Consider the following 19359-nt stretch of genomic DNA (forward strand, 5'->3'; position numbering starts at 1 on the left):
GAAGATGATTTGGTCAATCAGGTCAAATGAGACACCCAAGTAAACAGCAATGGGGAATCAAGACCACTTGTTTTTGATAAATAAGAATCTCTCTCCACGTGGCCTTGATTAGCAGCTATTGAAACCCTCAAAATTCATCTTCAAAAGTGTAAAATTGGGTCTTGATGAGTTCACAACTAATTTGTTTTCCCAAAAGCGCTCGCCTCTTCTCTTTTCACAGGGCCAGTGATTCTCCGAATATTCATTGTGGTTCGAAGCATCCAAACGCCAACACTTCCTGACAGACAGGCTTCTACCATTGAAATTTCCTTTTCTTCTCAATAAACCATGACAATGAATTCGCTACCCTGTGTCTCCCCTTGCCTGTCCCTGTTTTTCATCCCAGCAGCCTCTTCTCTGCCCTCTCTTGGAATTTTCATGAGACTAAGATATTTCCTGCATCATTATCAATCCACTGTAACATGTTTTCTATGTCATTCCGAATGCAGAATAGCAACACTACAGCAAAGCAGGTATACTGGTGTCAACTTGCCAGGCCAGGGCATCTTTGCAGCCTTACACTAAGCTGTGTGCACATGGTGGTGTGGGACTGTTTCCCTCCCTCCGGGCACCCGTAGCTATCCGGGCTTTCTCTTCATGACCGAGCCAACACATGTGGACCCACAGACCCTCTCCTCCCTGTGGGCATGTGCTAACTAGAAGAAAATTTCTGTGACCACAGGATGAGGATGAGGCCCCTTTCTGTGTCTCTTCAAGGCATCTTCCAAGAGTGGACTGTCTGCTAGAGGGCTTGAAAATGTTTCTAACGTCACAGTAGTTTTCTTAGGTGCCAAAATTCCCACTTCATACACCTTATACACAATTAAAATTTTGTTTAAAAAGCCCAATATCAGGCCAGGAAGGTGGCTCTGTGGGTAAGGGACAGATGACCTGTGCTTGATCTCCAGGATGCACAAGGTGAAGAGAAAGAACCTGATACTACACATGGTCATGTGACCTCTATATGTATGTCCTGGCATGTACACAAATAGAAAAAATGTCAAAAAATTAAGCTAAATATACTCAAACTAGCTGGACCTGTTGACATATGCTTTTAGTCATAGCAATAAGGAAGCTGCAGACAAGTTCCAGCCTGGGCTACACAGTGAGACCTTATCTATAACAACAACAATAGTAATAATAATTATAACTATAACTGTAATTATATAGTTGGGCATAGTGGCGCAGGCCTTTAATCCCAGTACTTCAAAGGCAAAGGCAGCCAAATCTCTGTGAGTTCAAGGCCAGCCTGGTTTACATAGCTAATTCCAGGCAGGAGGATCAGAATTTCAAGGTCATCTGTGGCTACGTATGGAATTGAGGGCAGCCTGAGCTACAAGAAACCAAACTAAAAATAGAAAATACAAAGAAACAATTGTAATGAAACCCTATATTCAGATGGTCTCCAACTCAGAATGATTTAACTTGGTATTTATTTATTTATTTATTTATTTATTTATTTATTTATTTATTTATTTATTTATGATGCTATAAAAACTACACACATCCAGTAGAAATCACTCTATGCTTTAAATTTTGGTGGGCTAGCAATCCATAGTAGAATACGCTCTCCTAAGTGTTCAGCTCCCAGCATGTACAAGGTAGGGAGCCTGCACCTGCTCTAGGGTGGGTGGGTGGGAGGCAGTAAGTAAGCCTTTTGACTTTGGACAATTCCAATCTACACTGACTCCATCACGCATGTAAGAGTGGCCACCCTTATCCCTCAGCCGCAACAAATGCCAGCCAAACATTTTCATCCAGACCACCTTTTATTTCCTCCCTGCCCTCGGTGGAGATTATTTTAAAATAAATATCATATATCTCATGATTTCTGTATATAGTTTGTGAAACTATTATTTTTAATCAACATGAAGCTGCTTGTGCTTAGAAAATACGGATTTGATGTTCCTCAAATAAAACTGCAGGCATCTTGTTCACTCTGCTGCTGTTGCTGCACACAGGAAGATGTGGATGAGGCAAGTAAGACTCAGGTGCCCCAACGGCCCAGGTGCTGACCTTCCAGGGCCCTCCCTCAGCAATCATGCCCAGAGGAGGAAAGCAGGACTCTGGGGGCTCAAATAGGAATATGTCATTTTTTAAAATATTTTAAAATTTAATTGAGGTGCGCTAGTTTAAATAAAAAAAATTAAGTTCACTTTTTAAGGACTATCCAATCTATCTGTTTTGTGTTCTATTTTGAGGATCATGTTCCCCTAGATTCAAATTCTTTTTCACACAGAGCAAACATGCCTTAGTCAACCTCCCACCAACAGTATTATTTGAGCATGACTCTAAAGTAAAAATTGTTCACTCGGGCCGGGCGGTGGTGGCACACGCCTTTAATCCCAGCACTCAGGAGGCAGAGCCAGGCGGATCTCTGTGAGTTCGAGGCCAGCCTGGGCTACCAAGTGAGTTCCAGGAAAAGGTGCAAAGCTACACAGAGAAACCCTGTCTCGAAAAACCAAAAAAAAAAAAATTGAATTCCTTCATCAACTATTTTGTACACCTGCACAAATGGTTCTGAGCTCTTCTTATTACTAAAAATTAAAGCGTGTTTAAACAACAACAACGACATCAGGAAATTTGAAGTCAAATGGATGGAAGTAGAAAAAAAGCATCTTGAGTGAGGTAACCCAGACCCGGGAAAGACAAACATCGTATGTACTCACTCATAAGTGGATAGTAACTGTAAAGTAAAGGATAGCCATGCTACAATCCACAGATCCAAAGAGGCTAGGTAACAAGGAGGGCCCAAGGAGAGACACAAGGCTCTCCCTGGAAAGGGGAAATAGAAGAGATCTTCTGGGTGAACTGGGGGCAGGTAGACATGGGAACTTGAGGTATCAGGCAGAGGGGGACTGAAAAGGGGGGCTTGACGAAGTCAGAAGCCTGAAGCCAAGGAAACTTCCATGTGCCTACAAGGATGGCCCCAGCAAACACTCCTGGCAGCAGTGGACCCAGGTTGTCACTGGAGAGCCTTCATCCAGTGACTAATGGAGGCAGATTCAGAGACCATGGCCAAACACTGGGCCAAGTTCGGGGGGTGGTCCTGCTGAGGAGAGGAAGGAGGGATTGTAAGAAACAGAGGGGGCAGCAACATGGCAGGAAAATACATAGAAACCACTAGCCCCAGGGAAACTCACAGAGTCTGAACCAACAACCAGGGAGCCTGCATGGGACCGACCTAAGCCCTCAGCATATATGTGACAGTTGTGTAGCTTGGTCGATATGTGGGACTCCAGGCAATGGGAGCAGAGGCTGTCCCTGGTGCTTGGACTGGCTCGCTCTTGGGAAGCCAATCCTCATGCTGGGTTGCCTTGCTCAGCCTGAATACAGGGGGAGGTGCTTCGTCTTATGGTAGCTTGATATGTCATGTTTTACTGAAGCCCATGGGAGGCCTGCCCCTTTCTGAGTAATTGCAGGAGGGGGGTGGCTGGGAGAGGCAGAAGGGAGGAGTGGGGAGGAAGTTAGAGGAGAGGAGGGAGGGGAGGCTGTGGTCTGGATGCAAAATAAATTAATTAAGAAAAAAAAGATTAAAGTGTTCCAATAAAATAATCACAGCTACCTTGAGAATAAAACATGACATCACCATCAGGGAGAGCTCTCCAGACTGAGTCAAAAGAAACATTTAACTGCTATTCTACTTGGAAAGCAATCCCAATTCCATGGTTTTTTTTTTTTTTTTAATCTCAGCAATTCCCATACCATATTTGTTTTTTTGTTTTGTTTTGTTTTATCTTACAATGAGATAGGATAAAAGCACACCTGACTGATATGAACTTGGGATCCTAGAATTCCACACTATGTACCTGAAAAAATATTCTAAACTATTATTCTACCAAAATACGGTGGCTAAGAATTCTCTAAAAAGGAGATTAGTCACATGTCACCTTCTCCTGGCTCCCTGTGCAAGATCAAACCAACAAGATCAGCCAACATTCCAGCAGGCAACTAACTGGAATCCACGGGTCACCAAAAGTATGAAAGGGGATGAAAAAAAAAAAAAGGGAAGGACATGAAGGAATGAAGGAGAGAGGGGGGCATGTTATGGGATGAAGGATAAGTGGAAGTAGGGGTCTGGGTGGACATGATCGAGATATGATAAGACACTGTCAAAGAATAACTAAAAGATATTTTAATCCATTAAAAGGAAAGTATTTCTTCCCGATGCTCCCCCCAAAATGAAAAAAGAAACCACACCACCCTTTAATGACCTCAGAAGCCCAGAACTAGACCCCCTATTTCCGGGTGCCCTCCCCTTCCATTTGTAGGAGGAGATGAATGGATAAGGAGGTAAGACTCTAGATTTGTAGAAGAGAACCCCAACCCTGGAGAGGTGAGTAGAACAGAGCCATTCCCAAAGTCTGGGCAGGACCAGGATCTCTAACACATATTTTTCACACCTACAACCAAAATGGTATATTTCTTTAATGGTAAAGCAGCATGAATTATAAACCATACATTAATATAATATAGTTTCGATGGGTCCTGTAAATATACAGTATGTAAATATACAGATGTAAATATACATGTGAATTGAAGTTCATGTTTGCCATGATTTTATACCTGATACCTCAACTCAAACAAAAGGCCAACTACAAATTACATACAAGTTCATGAATTATATTTTGTTGTTGTTGTATATATATGTGCATGTGTTCATGTGGGTATGTGTGTGCATATGTGTGTGCATGAGTACATGCGTGGATACACATGCGTGTGCATGCAGTGCCCAGAGGTTGGTGTTTGTGATCTTCCACTGCCCGATAGCTTGATTTTTGAAACAGGATCTCTCACTGAACCTGAACTCAGCAATTGTCTAGACCTGCTGGCCAGTGCGCCCATGAGATGCCCCGTCTGCCTCCCAGCACAGGACTTCAGACCAGGACTGTTGCATTTGGTTTTTCACATGGATGCTAGAGATGGAAACTTGGGTCTTTATGCTTGCACAGCAATCACTTTCTCCACTCCATCTTCCAAGCCCCTCAACTGTTTTTTAAAGTGCTCCCAAGCTAAAAGTTCCTAAGTGAGGAAGCAGCCCCACACATCAAGTATGTGCAGAGCATTCTGAGAGACCCTGGAACAAGCCAAGAGTCCCAGAAGACCTCCGTGGAGACAGGGAAGCAGATGGTACCTGAAGGAGTGAGTGACAAGTGGAGCAGGTGGAGCTTAAACAGCTTCTATTAGGAGTCACTTTAGTTACGTTTGGTCTCAAAGCTCCTCGACCCCGGGTCAAGGATGGGGCTCCTGGAAGGAATCAAGGGCCTAGGCAGACATCAGACAGCCAAGCACCCGCCTGATTGAGCGCCTGTCTCCAACATTAACCAGCTGTGTGTGAGCCGGTGTGGACCCCTCCCCTGTACGGTGCAGTGTCCTCATCTGTGAAAGGGACAGAGGAGCACACTTCACCAGGTTTCCCCCAGGGTCCCTTCTGTGGGTAACAGGTTCCAGGACTTGGGCAGTTTTGACTCAACAAAAGGCACAGAGAGAAAAGAGACACACCACGCAGGTAGGAGATGATTCCTCTAGAAGAGATGAAACTCTCTCACAGTCGGTGCTCTTCCTCCAGCCTAGAACATCTGCAGAGCAAGACATGCCCTCTCTGGGAGTGTGGTCCCCAGCAGAAGAGAGGAGAGTGCTCTATGAAGAGTGATGCTACAGACACCCCTGGGCGACATCAGCACAGGTACACAGAGGCATGGAAAAGGATACCCCTGGGAAGAGGGCCGGGCCAAGATGATGGGTCTTCATGGGAGCGGCCACTGATCTCTAATGGTGCATCCAGAGTGCTCGGCTAAGCTGAAGGCAGAGGAGGTCACACTGTCTGCCGCCTCCAAGGGCTTAAAGTGAGAGCTTCAGTCTTTCTGAGGAGACCAAGTGAAGAACAAGGAGAAATCGGGACACTGAGAGGGAGGACTATGAGAAGCTTCCATCACGGCATGATTGAAGGGTACAATGAAGGTGGACATATCCAGACAGACACAGTTTCTAGGGAGACCATGCCTAGCTCTGGGCTGTATTATGAGAACTGCTTTCTGGCAAAGAATAAACATTTCTAGAGGATCAAGGCCCAGTTTTTTTGGGGGAAGAGGGACATTGGGGGGGGGGCTAATGTTACAGAAAGTGTTATCTCCAAGAGACAAGATGGGTGGGGTGCCTATGAGAAGGGACCAGCTCCTTAGCAAGTTCGAGAGGCATCAGCTAAATGGGGGACAGTGAAAGTTGGGGAAGAGTTCCTAGGTCAAGATGGAGGGATAGAGCAGGAGGAAGTGAGGGCAAACAGTGAACAGAGCAGGATGCAGAAGACAGAAGTACCAGGAAGTTGGGTCCATGCAAACTCCTCCTAGCCCAGCCAGCCAGCAAGGACCAAGAAAAGGATGCAGCCTTTTAAATGATCTATGAGGAATATGAACTCTGGTTTGGTCTGTTCATAGCTAGAACACACAGAACCAGAGATACAACACTTTCACATACATGTTTGAGACTATCAGAAAGTTTGATACCATTGACTAAAAAGGCCTCCTCTAAGGGGTCGAGACCAGAGAGCAACTCACTAAGGGCAGGCACTTGGAGAAGAGCCATCAGGCCAGCTGAGGTACCTAACGGTTGACCATTTCCCTTAAGGGAAGGCTGCGCCTTGTCAAGCCAGAGCACCCAGAAGAAACAAGGTAAAGGAAAAAGCTGGAGATCAAGGATCTAGGCAAACCCCATCTGTGTGCAGGACCTCCACCTGTCAGCACATGAGAGGCAAGGGGAATGAAGGATGACTTCTGGTATCCCTCCAGCAGGAGCACTGGATTAGATAAAGAGGTTAGACACTAGAAGAGGTGTGGTGATATTTTATCTGTGTTCCCCAATAAAGTTTATCTGAGGATCAGAGGGAAAAGCCAGCCACTATATAGAAGTCAGGCAATGATAGCACATGCCTTTAATCCTATCACTCAAGAAGCAGGGATCTGTCTGGATCTCTGTGAGTTCAAGGCCACACTGGGAACAGAGCCAGGCATGGGGGCAAATGCCTTAAATTCCAACATTAGTTAACCATAAAGGTCTGGAGGTCTGGACAGACAGACAGGAAGTGACAGAGCTGGGCAGGAAGAGGAAGTGATGTAGCTGGGTGGAGAGAGGAAATGAGTTAGCAGAACAGAAAGGAATATAGGCATGGGCATACACAAAGTAGCTCTCCTTGGAAGCTGAGGGTCGGTAAGGTGAGGTTGGCTTTGGCTTGTCCTATTCCTCGGACCTTTCAGAATTTACTCCAATATCTGGCTCCGGGTTTTTTATTAATTAAACCGTTTAGCAATTAGTCTTACAAAGAGGCCTGAAGGACATACAAACACATGCAATGATGATGATTTAACTGAAGAAAAGAGCCTCAACCTTCTGGAGCTGTTCACTGAAACACGGAGGGAATAAATGTTGTGACACACAGGCTCAACTTCAAAATTATCGGCGGGGGGAGGGGGGGAGATCAAACAAGAAAGTCACCACGGGCAATCTCTGCAGAGTACATGTGGGATTATTATACAGTCTATTTGAAATTTTCCAAGGAAAAGCTAAGAGCAAGCAAAGAGGAGGCGACAGACAAAGGGAAATCATTATTTTTTAGCCATATGTATATGGAATTTGTCTATGTGTGGGTGCATGTCTGTGCGGGTGTGCTTACACGTGTGTGGACGTGTATGTGGAGGTCAGAGGTTGATGTCTGGTGTCCTCTCTAATAGCACTTCATTTTACTTACTGAAGCAGGGTCTCTCACTGAACCTAGAGTTTACTGATTCTGCCAGTGTAACTGTCCAGCTTGCCCCGAGGCCCCCTGTCTCTGCCTCCCAGGTCCTTGGGTTACAGTGGGCCCCCCCACACACACACCAGCTTTTTATGTAAGCACCTGCAAGGCAACTGCTTTATTCGATGAACCAGCTCCCCAGCCCAGAAATACTTCATCCTTAAGTAACTGTGGCAGGGAGACATTTTTGTAACAACTCTAGACTCTAAGATGTGTTTTTTTAAAAGGAATACAATGCTTAAGTCTTAAAGGCAGATTGGCAGTTCCTTGGGGACACAGCCTTTTCTTCATGTTTCTCAAGCAGCGAGACTGCCTAGCGGAACATATGTGCAGTCACGCTTGAGAGGACCCAGGAACTACATCTGCCCAAACACGGTAACACCCTGCCATCAAAGGTCGGCGCCTTGGCCTCCGATGACATAAAGTACGTCTGACTGACTCCCAGGCATGATGGGCAATAGACTCCTGTCATGCTTTGCTGGCCAGCTGAGGAGTCTGTAACTGGAGGTGCCAAGTGTCAGGCCCATCTCCTGAGCATCCTCCTTGTGACTGGCATGCCCTGTTTAAAAGGCAGAAAGCCTAGAGGAGGGAAATGGCTCATGCCTGCCCTGAAAGGCAATGGCCAACATGGATTTGATCATCACTAACCACCCTTGCTTCTGTGAGAGCCACATTCACTGCTGCTAGGATAAAAGCTGACTCTCAACAGGAGTCAAGGTTGAGGGACACGCTAACCCCACCCCCGTGCCACGATCCACCAATCATCACCAACCTCAGGTCTTCCATGCCACTGCAATCACACTGACCACCATGAGGAGGGCCAACTTAAGTTGGGGCTCCTAAACAAGGCCAGTACCCTCTCCCCTGGGACATCGGGGACATTTTGGAATTTTGGAAGCTGAAACTGGGGGAGGGTATTACAGGCACCAGAAGGGTAGAGGCCAAGGTCAGCTCCAAGTACCACCCATTGCACAGGTCAGTCCCACACAACAAAGACTGATCCAGTCTCAGGTGCCAACAGGGTAAAGTTAAGAAGTTCCAGTTAAACCAACTGAAATGAAAGATAAAAAAAAAAAAAGAGTGCTCAGACTTGCTTGGGTGGGTGTAGACAGAAAGAGAGAGAAGAAGCAGCAGGAGGCAGAAAGGGACATTGTCTCCCGCATGTCCTCATGTGGGTTCATGTGTGTGTGTGAATATGTTCATGTAGGGCACTGTGTATTTATATATGCCCATATTCACCTGTATGTGATGTGTGTGTGAGTGGAGGCCAGAGACTGACTTGGTGTCTTCCTGGATCACCTTCTTTTATGAAAGAGGGCCTCTCATTGGCCAGAAACTCACCAATTGGGTTAGGCTCGCTGGCCAGCAAAGGCCAGGGATCCTTCTGCCTCTACCTCCCTAGTCCTTAAATTATAGGTGCACACTGCTGGGCCAAGAATCATCATCATCATCTTCCTCCTCCTCCTCTTCTTCTTCTTTTTCTTCTTTTTTCAAGGCAGGGTTTCTCTGTGTATCTCTGGCTGTCCTGCAATTCCCTCTGAGACCAGGCTGGCCTCGAACTCAGAGATCCTCCACCTGCCTCTGCCTCCTGAGTGCTGTGATTAAAGGTGTACACCTACCACTGCCCCTCAAAAAATTTTTTTTAATGTGATTTCTGGGGATTAAACTCAGGACTTCATAACTGCATAGCAAGCTCTTTACCAGGCTGCTGTGTAGCAGAGAATGACCTTGAACTTCTGACCCTCTGCTATCACCTGGAATTACTATCAGGCTCCAGCTCCCGGGACCCTGCTTTCTATAGGCCTCTTATACAAACACTTCTTATTGGTTTTTAAGCAATGTACTATTCAATACCAGGCCTTCTGGCCTACCTCCTAGTCTGTCCAAAAGACAGACCAGACTCTTGAGGAACAATGGCTGCCAAGACAAATATTTGCTTTTCTCCAACGGTTATTTTACCCACGATGATTCTGTTCGTGGTGAAGTAGAAACCAACTGCTTACTGGCACACTGGGGCACAGCCTCCCAGTGCCCTGGCACCTTCTCCCACTTCAGCCAGGGGAAGAGGACCCAAGAAGGGACTCTCTAAACCCACCTCAGCCTCCCAAGAGGGGCGATTACAAACCAGCCTTACGTGCACAAGTCAATATTGTTAACGTTTAGGGGGACCACAGAGCCATCAGAAAAGGAAAGCAAAGGTAGAGAAAAACAAAAACAAAACAAACAAACAAAAAACAAGTGTAGAATGTAGAAAAGGAGGAAGAGACACAATTATCACCGAAGAATTGAAGCCATGTTTTTGGCCTAAAGACAGGAACAAGGAAAAAAACGCTTAATTACTGCTTCGGGCACAGTAGCTAGGCTTGATGATTAACTCTGCACTATAACCCACAACTCACCTGCATCCTGACCACAGTCAGCTTCCCACTGGAATCATGCTGTTTCCAGGCACAAATGCTGAATGCTAATGCAGTAAATAACTGACGACTTACTCGGATGCACTTATCCTACACGGTCACCAAATCTCTCACATACCACTGAGCTACTGTTTACAAATCCATTCTCCTTTGCCACAAAAAGTCAGTCATGAGGTGAGGAGTGTAGTCCACCCCAAAGAAATAAGCCTTTCCAGAAGGGTCACAGAAAAGGGCAGCCACCACACAAGTGACTGTGACCATGGGTAAGTGACTGTCATCAGACTTTGATGATTGACTAACTCACTCCACCCCCATATCTCCACTTATTAAAGCCTTTTTAACTCCTTGAAGAGGACCCTCGATGGTACCCACTTTCTGGGACCCACTTTGGCTCTACAGGAGCCCTGCCTTTCTATTTCTTAGGCTTTTACCTCCAATCCTATAATGAACTCCTTTCCAAACTCACCTTCCCATTACCGGTGAGATTCATTCTTCTAGCTTGTAAGACCTGGAAGCCTCTGGCTCAGGGCACCTCTGGTGGTCGTTGATTATGTCTGGCCCCTTAGTTCTCCAAGATATGCTCATCCAGCCTAGATCACACTCATGGAGCAGCCTCCCTCAGCCCCATCCGTTTCCTAACCCCGGAGCTGTCCCGTGTTGGACTCTCAGAACAGCTGGGTCAGGGCACAGGTGAGCTTCTTCCTGGGGCTTCCTCCTCAGCCCTGAAGACCTCAGTGGGCGGGGCTGAGGGAAACCCTGAGAATTCAGGCCAAATATGTCATCCAAAGGACAACTCCACAACACAGTCAGAAGAAACAAGGGTTCCTTGTGTCCTGGAGCAGAGCCCCACCTCAGAGAAATGCCTTTCCACAAGGGTGGCTGAGGAAGGGAGCCACCACACAATGGGGATCACTGATAAGTGACTGTGTCAGACTCCACAACAGACACTTCCGAGCAACTGCCTGCAGGTCACATAGAGTCCTTACAACAATTCTAGGAGCTAACCACTCATTCTGAGTTTGGGTTTCCTCCTCCCCTGCCCTTCCTTCAAATTGCTACCTATTCTGTGTAGGCCTCAAAACGACCACTTAATGCCACAAGTTAAAGGAGATGGCCTTGGTTGGGAGGACACATGCTAAATTTGGAAGGATAGAGAAATTGGCTCGGGCCCTGCACAAGGATGCCGTGTACACAAGGGAGCAAAGGAAAAGGGGGGGGGGGGGGTCTTTGTCCGCATACCTCTGTTCTCAGTTGTCAACCGGCTGCATCTGGAATTCACTAAACCCCAAATGGCCGGGCACACCTGTGAGGGGCTTTTTTCTTTTTCTTAATTAAATCATTTGAAGTAGGAAGACCCACTTCCAATCTGGATCTCTGAGGTGGGAAGATCCACCTTTAATGTAGGAAATGCCTCGTGCTGACAGCCTATATAAAGGACACGGAAGGAGGAAGCTTGGTCTCCCTGCCAGCTTGCTCTCCATTCCTTCACTGGCATCAGAGCCTACTTATTCGGGACTCCGGCATATACTCTGGCATATACTAGCTGAGATATCCAGCCTTGTGGACTAAACTACTGGATTACCTTTTGTTGGTAGACAGCCATTGCTTGTAAGATATGCTAATAAATTTAGCGTGCGTGCATGCATGCATGTGTGTGTGTGTGTGTTCTGTTCCTCTAGAGAACCCTGACTAATATACCTCTCAAGGAAAATGAGCAGGAACAGTGTTGGTATTTAGCCCCAGCTCACCCAGCAGCCCCTAGAGAAGCCAGAACTACCAACAGAGAGCCCATGTCTTCAGGCCCTACAAACACTATAGTCTGCCTTGCCTGGCCAAAACTTGTCCCCTTCCATCCTTGTGGCATGCTCTCGTCCTCCAGTGGAAGCGCCTACTGGGCCAGAGGCCACAATAGCCTTGTCCAAGGCTATTCCTGCCTAGCCCCCTTTCCTCTCACAGTCATATTGATGGTCTCTAATTAAACAATATTAAGGTACATAAAATGTTAATGTCTGGCTCATGGGCTGAGATAACTCAGTTTGATGGGGGATGATGACATTTAAGCAAAGATCACAACGTAAAGGACAAGGGAAGAAGGAGATTCAAATTGCAAAGCCTTCCTCTCCAGTGCAAGCCTCTCTTCCACCACCTCCAGTCAGCAGGGGCACCATGACCCCCACCCCCACTCCCCACCCCCACCCTGCACACACTCACACCTCACTTTCAAGCATCCTGCTGACAGTCCTCTCTTACTTCTTACTTCTCTGCCCTCCTCCTCCTCCTGCTCATTCCCACCCTTCCTCCCATGCCCCAGAGGCAGCTCCAAGTCCCACAAAGGCTTAAGAAGCCTTTCTGACAGATGCAGAGTTTTAGGAAAGAGCTCTGGCAAGGTACTTTAAGTATCTTTGACCATACCCAGTACCCTGGGTGCAAGCTGCAGACATCACATCAGGAAGTCATCCAATGTGGAAGCCCTGTCCTCTAGGAGGATGCTCAGGTGCATTCTTTGAGGACTTGGGACCAGCATCATGACCTGCTGGCACGCTGGCTGAGTTCTGTGGGTTCCATATTCTCAAATGAACATTATTTGGTCAGAAAAATATTGCGTATGAGAACTTGAAAAAACACCCTCCCCTCACTCAATGGACTTAGCCCGGGAAATAAGAGAGAGTGACTAAATCCATGAGTGAAAAGGGGAATCTGAAGGGAAGTTAGTTGAAAGACGTTTGCCAGAACAGTGAGCTATGGGTGTTTATTTCTCTTACTTTGAAATGTTGTATCTATAAGGCATAGTTATTACAGTTAGGGAAAAAATAAGTAAAAAAAAAAAAAAAAAAAACACAAAAAAAAACCAAAGCTCAGTTGGCAGAGTGCTTTGTTTAGCATGCAGGAAGACCTGGGTTCGATCCCCAACACCACATAAACCAGGTATGGTGGTGTATGTCTGTAATCCCAGCCCTGGGAAGGTGGAGGCAGGAAGCTCAGAATTTCAAGGTGATCAAATGATGCCCAATGAATTTGAGGGCAGCCTGGGCTACTCTGCCTCAAACAAACAAAAAGGAAAAACCAGGGCTTTGTTCCCAAGGCTAGCCACTGCTGCTGGGATGGGCGGGGAGAGGCTTAGGAAGGACCCTTTCACAAGGGCATGCTTCTGTCCTCCTCAATGTGATCACCTATTCGGATGCACCCACAAGACCTTTGGGTCCCATTTAAATGTCTCGTGTTTTTGGAACCTGCCTGACTCCCTTCACCTCAGTTATTTTGCTACCACAAAAGTGCACGCGTAGCCTACTTTCCCTCTCACCAGAGTTCAGGCTCTAAGAGGCCTTGGGTTCTGCTTTGAGTCACTCCTGGGCACGTCACCAATGCTCGATCAACGTCCTGCGCGTACAAAGTCAACTCTCTGATGTGTACCCCCATCTTCACCCAGGACTACCCAGAAGGGCACAGTGGTCCCCATCTTACCTACTCAAGCCTTTGGCCATGTTCCTTAGCACCCTAGCAGCAGCCTCACAAACCACAAATGCCCAGAGCTTGCACGCTGCCTGCCTTTTCCTCCATGACCCAAAGGTGAAAGAAACTTCATTCCCATTTTACAGTTTAAGAAAACGAGGCTTAAAATTTTAAGAAAGAGGTGCCCATGGCTGAAAAACAGCACCAGGTCCAATTCCAAACCTGAGACTTTGGCAATACAATCTAAGAGGGCTAGAACCTTCGAGAAAGCACGAGAAGCATTTCCCCCACTCCTTGAAAGACTCTGGTCACTGCTGTGTGTGTGATAGACATGCAAGTACTCGCTTAAGACATAAAGATTTCGTAGGAGCTCCTTGGCTTAGAGAACACTAATGTCGTGTATAAGATAACTCAGGACAGCTGCAGGTTCAAAGAGGCTGCCCAGCAAACAAGGTCAATAAAAATAGTTTCCTGAGTTTTTTTTTCAAATTAACATTTGGCTATGTAAGGAATTTAAGGCCCCATCTGTTGCCAAGGCCCCATAATTAATTATGAAGTGGTATGTTAATTGTTGCTCTTAAATGTCCATTAGCATAGATCCCCTAAAATCCTCTACCAGGCAGAAATACCTCAAAGCTGTGTCACAGACCTAATTTCCAGAGCCTCTAAAGAGGATCACCTATCACCTTCGTGTCATTCACTGTCTCTTTACTTTGATTACCTTTTAAAAGTCAATGACCCTCTAAGTTAGGTGACTTTCCACCATTCCCAAACTAGTAAACGCTTCGAAAACTGGTATTTCTGACCGTCATTCATTCCTGGCCATCAAGGGACTTTTCTCCCCTGAGTGCTATCTGGAAGCCCCCAGCAGGAAGCTCCTGGAGTGTTTAACACTTGTTAACAGCTTGTCGGGTCTTGCTGCCGGTGAGGCTCTGGCAAGCTGACACACACGAATTAGCAGCTCCAGCAAGCACCCCAGATCTTTGGGGGCTAATTACCCAGGAGACAGTGAGATGTTTATCAGCATTTGAGTGCGTGCTTGTCAATGAGGGGAATGCAGCATCTTCCCAAGACACTACAGATAGACTGCGAAATTCACAGGGACATGGGGAGGGACAGGAGCACTCACCCTGAAGTCTGGTGAGAATCAGGAATTCTACACATTAATAACACTAGGTTAAAGTCTTTCTCCAGTTTCTGGACCCTGCAGTTCTCTCGGCTTCTCAGAAACTCCATTCAGTGTCCAAGTACACACCCTAACCAGAGCTCCTGGTCTTACTTTATCTATTACACACTCAAGGCAGCTATACAGACATCCTAGGATCTCACTTATTAAGGGGAGGTGGTAGGGAGCACTTAGAAACCCTTTGAGATATAACCTGAGAGCCAGAAAAATGGTACATATGGCGAAAACTTAAGGCATGATTCCCTTGAGAAGCCCATACTCACATTTTGGTATGCCTTATTCTTTCCACAAGTCTCTCTTTGTCTTAGTCCTCATGTTTAAAATCTATGTTAAAAATGTGAGCCTCTCTTAGAGAAAACCGTACCCATGGTCTCAGGATATCTTCACCTTTCTTCATTCTCTTAACCCTGTGCTTAAAATCTATGCATTGTAAATGACCTTTAATAAACCCCAACTGTGCTTCATACTGGTTTGTCTTAAAATGTTTTCCTGCATCAAAGCCAATGACTCTGGGTTTGCCTCCATGAAGGTCAATAAAAAACCACGTGGGCTACTGTGGACGATGACACGGGACAGTGTCTCTGTCCCTGCCGGTGTTCATCCTCCAGGAAAACAAAGAGCATAGAGAAGACAACGCAGAAGCTACACATGAAAATGAAAACAAGAAATCTCTGTTGGCTAGTGAGGTAGGTCAAGGTGAAGTATGCATGCCCTCCACACACACAAGAAGACAGAGACAGGGAGACAGGGGTAGAATATTCCTTATGTACTAATATACTAGATCAACATTGACTACTTTTGATGCTTGGCTATGTGCTGGGAAATACAAAAAGAAAGGCAAGCCCCCACCTAGGCATACCACACCTCCAATCCAGTGGGAAGGCATCCCCCACCACCACCCGTGTAGTTTTGGAGCCTGTCCTGAATCTTGCTCTGTAGACCAGGCTGGCCGCGAACTCACAGAGATTCTCCTGGCTCTGCCTCCCGAGTGCTGGGATTAAAGGTACGCGCCACCACTGCCCGGCTGGAAGGCAGATCATTAACAAAATGACTAGACATCATAGGATGCGCACTAGGAGCCCCCTCACCCAAAGATTTTTTTGGAAGACTCTGGTGGAGGAAGCTGAAGGGATCACAGAGGCATCCAAAAGTTGTGAGAGAAAGATGCAGGAAAGAAATGATGGCAGTCTGTGCGCCAGGCCCAGCTCGTGCAAAAAGCACTGAGAACAGGAAAAGAGAACCGAGCTTTAAGAGACTGGGGACTGCTGGGGAAGGCTGGAAGGGACCTGAGCAGGAAGAAGTAAAAGAAAGCTTGGCAGAGAGGCGGGTAGGAAGCGGACCACTGCCTACCACCTACATGGCTTTACCGTACCCTGACATCTAGTGCAAAGCCAGGGCCATACCCCAGAGACTCCAGGTGTGAGGGGCCAATATGGGTGCCAAACATCATCCGGTGCCAAACATCACCGGGTTCCTGGCACTTTGAAGTGAAATGGGTACGGAGCAGAGAGGTGTATGGGTAAAAATAAGCCAAAGAGACAGGGGGAAAGTTAAGATCCTAAATCTTAGGAATATGATATAAATATATCTGAGAAGTGGCATAAATTGGTTCTAGTAAAAAATAAAAACAGAAGCCAGGCGGTAGCGGCGCACACCTTTAATCCCAGCACTTGGGAGACAGAGGCAGTTGGATCTCTATGAGTTTGAGGCCAGCCTGGTCTACAGAGTGAGTTCCAGGACAGACTCCAAAGTTACAGAGAAACCCTGTGTTGAAAAAAACCACAATAAATAAATAAGTAAGTAACTGAAAATAAAAGCAGAAGCCAGGTAGCTTTAATCCCGGCACTCAGGAGGCAAAGGTAGGTGGATCTCTGAGTTCCACGGAATAAGTTCTACAGAGTAAGTTCAGGGCTATACAGAGAAACCCTGTCTCAAAATAAAAATAAATAAATAAATAAGGAAGGAAGGAAGGAAGGAAGGAAGGGAGGGAGGGAGGGAGGGAGGGAGGGAGGGAGGAGAGAGAGAGAGAGAGAGAGAGAGAGAGAGAGAGAGAGAGAAAGAAAGAAAGAAAGAAAGAAAGAAAGAAAGAAAGAAAGAAAGAAAGAAAGAAAGAAAGAAAGAAAGAAAGAAAAGCGAGCATATAACTTGCTTAAGAGATAATATTTGCTAACTGCTCAGGTATATGAGTTATGTGTCAAGTATCATGAACTGGAGGAGAAACTGGCTTTGGTCTTGAGGAGCTTGTAAATTTAAAAAAAGAAAGAAAAGAAAGATACATGTAACCCTGAGCTGAAGCATGCTGTGGGGATGGACAGAGCCAGAGAGAGCAACAGGAGACAACCAACTCTGATGGGAGCTGATGTCTAATTCTGAAGACTGAGTAGAAAGGGCAGGAAAGCAGCTGGCCTCAGCAACAGGAGAATCAGGAAAGAATGCCTGAGGGGCCAAGCTGGGAAGGCAGAGCCCAGGGAATCCCTCAGGAGGCAGAAGTGGCTGGTTGAGCATCTAAAACCTCAGGGCAGCAGGCAGCCAGCACGCAGGAGTAGGGGAAATGATACCCTCTCTGCAGGAGCATGGTTTCCTCTGCCTCCTGGAAAGCACCCTGCCCACCAGTGCTTAGAAACGTTCAGGACTATTGCTGGCACGTCAGAGCTCTGCCCACATTCACTTTCTGTTCTGTAGCCTGTAGGAGAAGCCTGGAGAACCTAACCCACACTACATCGGTCCCTAGTGGACTTGAACGTAACATCCACTCACCTGTCAAGTGGTCCCAAGTCAAAGATCCTAAGGCAGGCATCTTAGGTATCCCCACGTTAGGCCCCCAGTCTGTCTGACAGCCCCAACAGTTAAGAAGAGGGCCAGAGGAAGTGCAGACACACCCTCCGAGGAGGGGCCTTGGACATGGGGTGTGTTGCATTCCTGGAAAACAGGGCCCCTGCTGTAATGTGTGCAATCAGACCAGAGATTGGACTGCAGAACTCTGCTTCCCATTTATTACAATATCACACTCCTACCCAGGAAACCCCACCCGAGCGTTTGTTTGGCCAGCCTTTCCTTGATTAGGTGTAAATCTTACTATTCCTACCACTCAGAAAATAACACATGTGCCTAATGAAGTTGTAACACGGAGCCCAGGCCAAGCCCCGACTTCCCTGAACCAGGCCCAGCCGATGTCTACTCTCTCATTTCAGGATGATGATTTCTTTTTCCTTTCCTACTCTACAGGAAGAGTGGGAAGTGGGAACATTCTGTACACAGGGAAAAGCAAACTGCTGTTCCCTGCTGAAAAGAACCAGGGCGGTATCCACCTTCCCTTCTGGCCTCTGGGCTTCAGCTACCATTTCTACTCACTCAGCTCACAGGAAGGGCTGATGGGGACTTCAAATCCCATCATGCATTTTTTTCTTTCCCACAAACACTGCTCCTGACAAGAGCTCTCCTCATCCCCTGCCTCCAAATGCCATGCTATCTGACTGCCTTTTGGATGCAATTCAGCAGTCCTACCCCCACCCCCCTAAAGCAGGGCTGAGGAGTAGGGCAGGGCCAAGTCCCACACAGGTGAAAATACACCCCCCAGAGTGCCTGCAGCTTCAGATAACAGAAACAAACTGGATGTAGGGCAATCTTACTTCCAAACAATGAATGCTTGAACCAAGAAAAGTAATCATTTTACCTCGTAAATACATGAATACTCAATATGGGGGTGGTGGGCTTCCCAGACTATCTGAACACCTGCCCTATCTCCGCCAAAGCTATTCAGGAAATGAGGCAGCCCTGACCCGAAAACAGTTCATCGGTTTCCAGGCCAAGGATCCTAATGCCAAGCTGGGGCAGCCATAAAGACTATGGTGAAATGGAAAGAAACTGTCACCTTGTGAATCCATCTAAATAGAACAAGAGGAAAAATAAATTCCAGGGCAGTGAGCAAGCTGAGGGACCAGGAGAACATTGTGGCAATCTCAGCCCAGTTCACACCATCCTGGGGCTCTTTACTTCCAAGGACAAACAAAGGCCCTCCCCATGAATCCAATGGTATCACAGTGGGTTTCCAGTGCCCCAAAGACACGTGGCCAAAATGGGTACACTGTGTGTCAGTCTTGAGACAACGGTGCTGCCTAGGAGCCTGTGAGGGAGACACGATGTCCCATGGGAACACTGAGGGACACGGATGCATAGGTAAAGTTGAGGCCAGGGATAAAATGTAATAGGTCTGGTAAAGCCAAGAAGGGTGGGATCTTCCAGAGAGCTCCTCAGAAGAGACTGTCTCCAACATGGCCAACGAGAGTAGGAAGGGTGTAGCTGAACAGAGAGGACAAGGTGGATAGTCCCATTGCAAAACAAAGCTTCCTCTGGCTATTCTTCTAGACTCACACCATTGACCTCCATTACATAGACCGCAGCCCACACAGACCTGATAGAGGCTCCCTTGGCAACCTCTCCTGCCTCCGATTCTGGTAATCCTAGTCAGAGCAATCCCCAGG

At 46.8% G+C, this 19359-nt stretch overlaps 1 protein-coding gene across 5 annotated transcripts in view; it reads right to left on the reverse strand.

The window, feature by feature from the left end:
• The window catches only part of Tln2 (talin 2), a 419063-nt gene that overhangs the window by 250564 nt on the left and 149140 nt on the right, over positions 1–19359 (reverse strand). Inside the window, exon 1 of one of the 5 annotated variants that reach the window (XM_015997973.3) lies at positions 17636–17759. The exons of the other annotated variants lie outside the window; for them this stretch is intronic. The gene's annotated coding sequence lies outside the window, so the exon portion shown is untranslated. Of the gene's footprint in view, positions 1–17635; positions 17760–19359 lie in introns of those variants that run through there. 5 annotated transcript variants of the gene reach the window in all.

The sequence above is a fragment of the Peromyscus maniculatus genome, chromosome 7 (assembly GCF_049852395.1).
Source record: "Peromyscus maniculatus bairdii isolate BWxNUB_F1_BW_parent chromosome 7, HU_Pman_BW_mat_3.1, whole genome shotgun sequence".
NCBI lineage: Eukaryota > Metazoa > Chordata > Mammalia > Rodentia > Cricetidae > Peromyscus > Peromyscus maniculatus.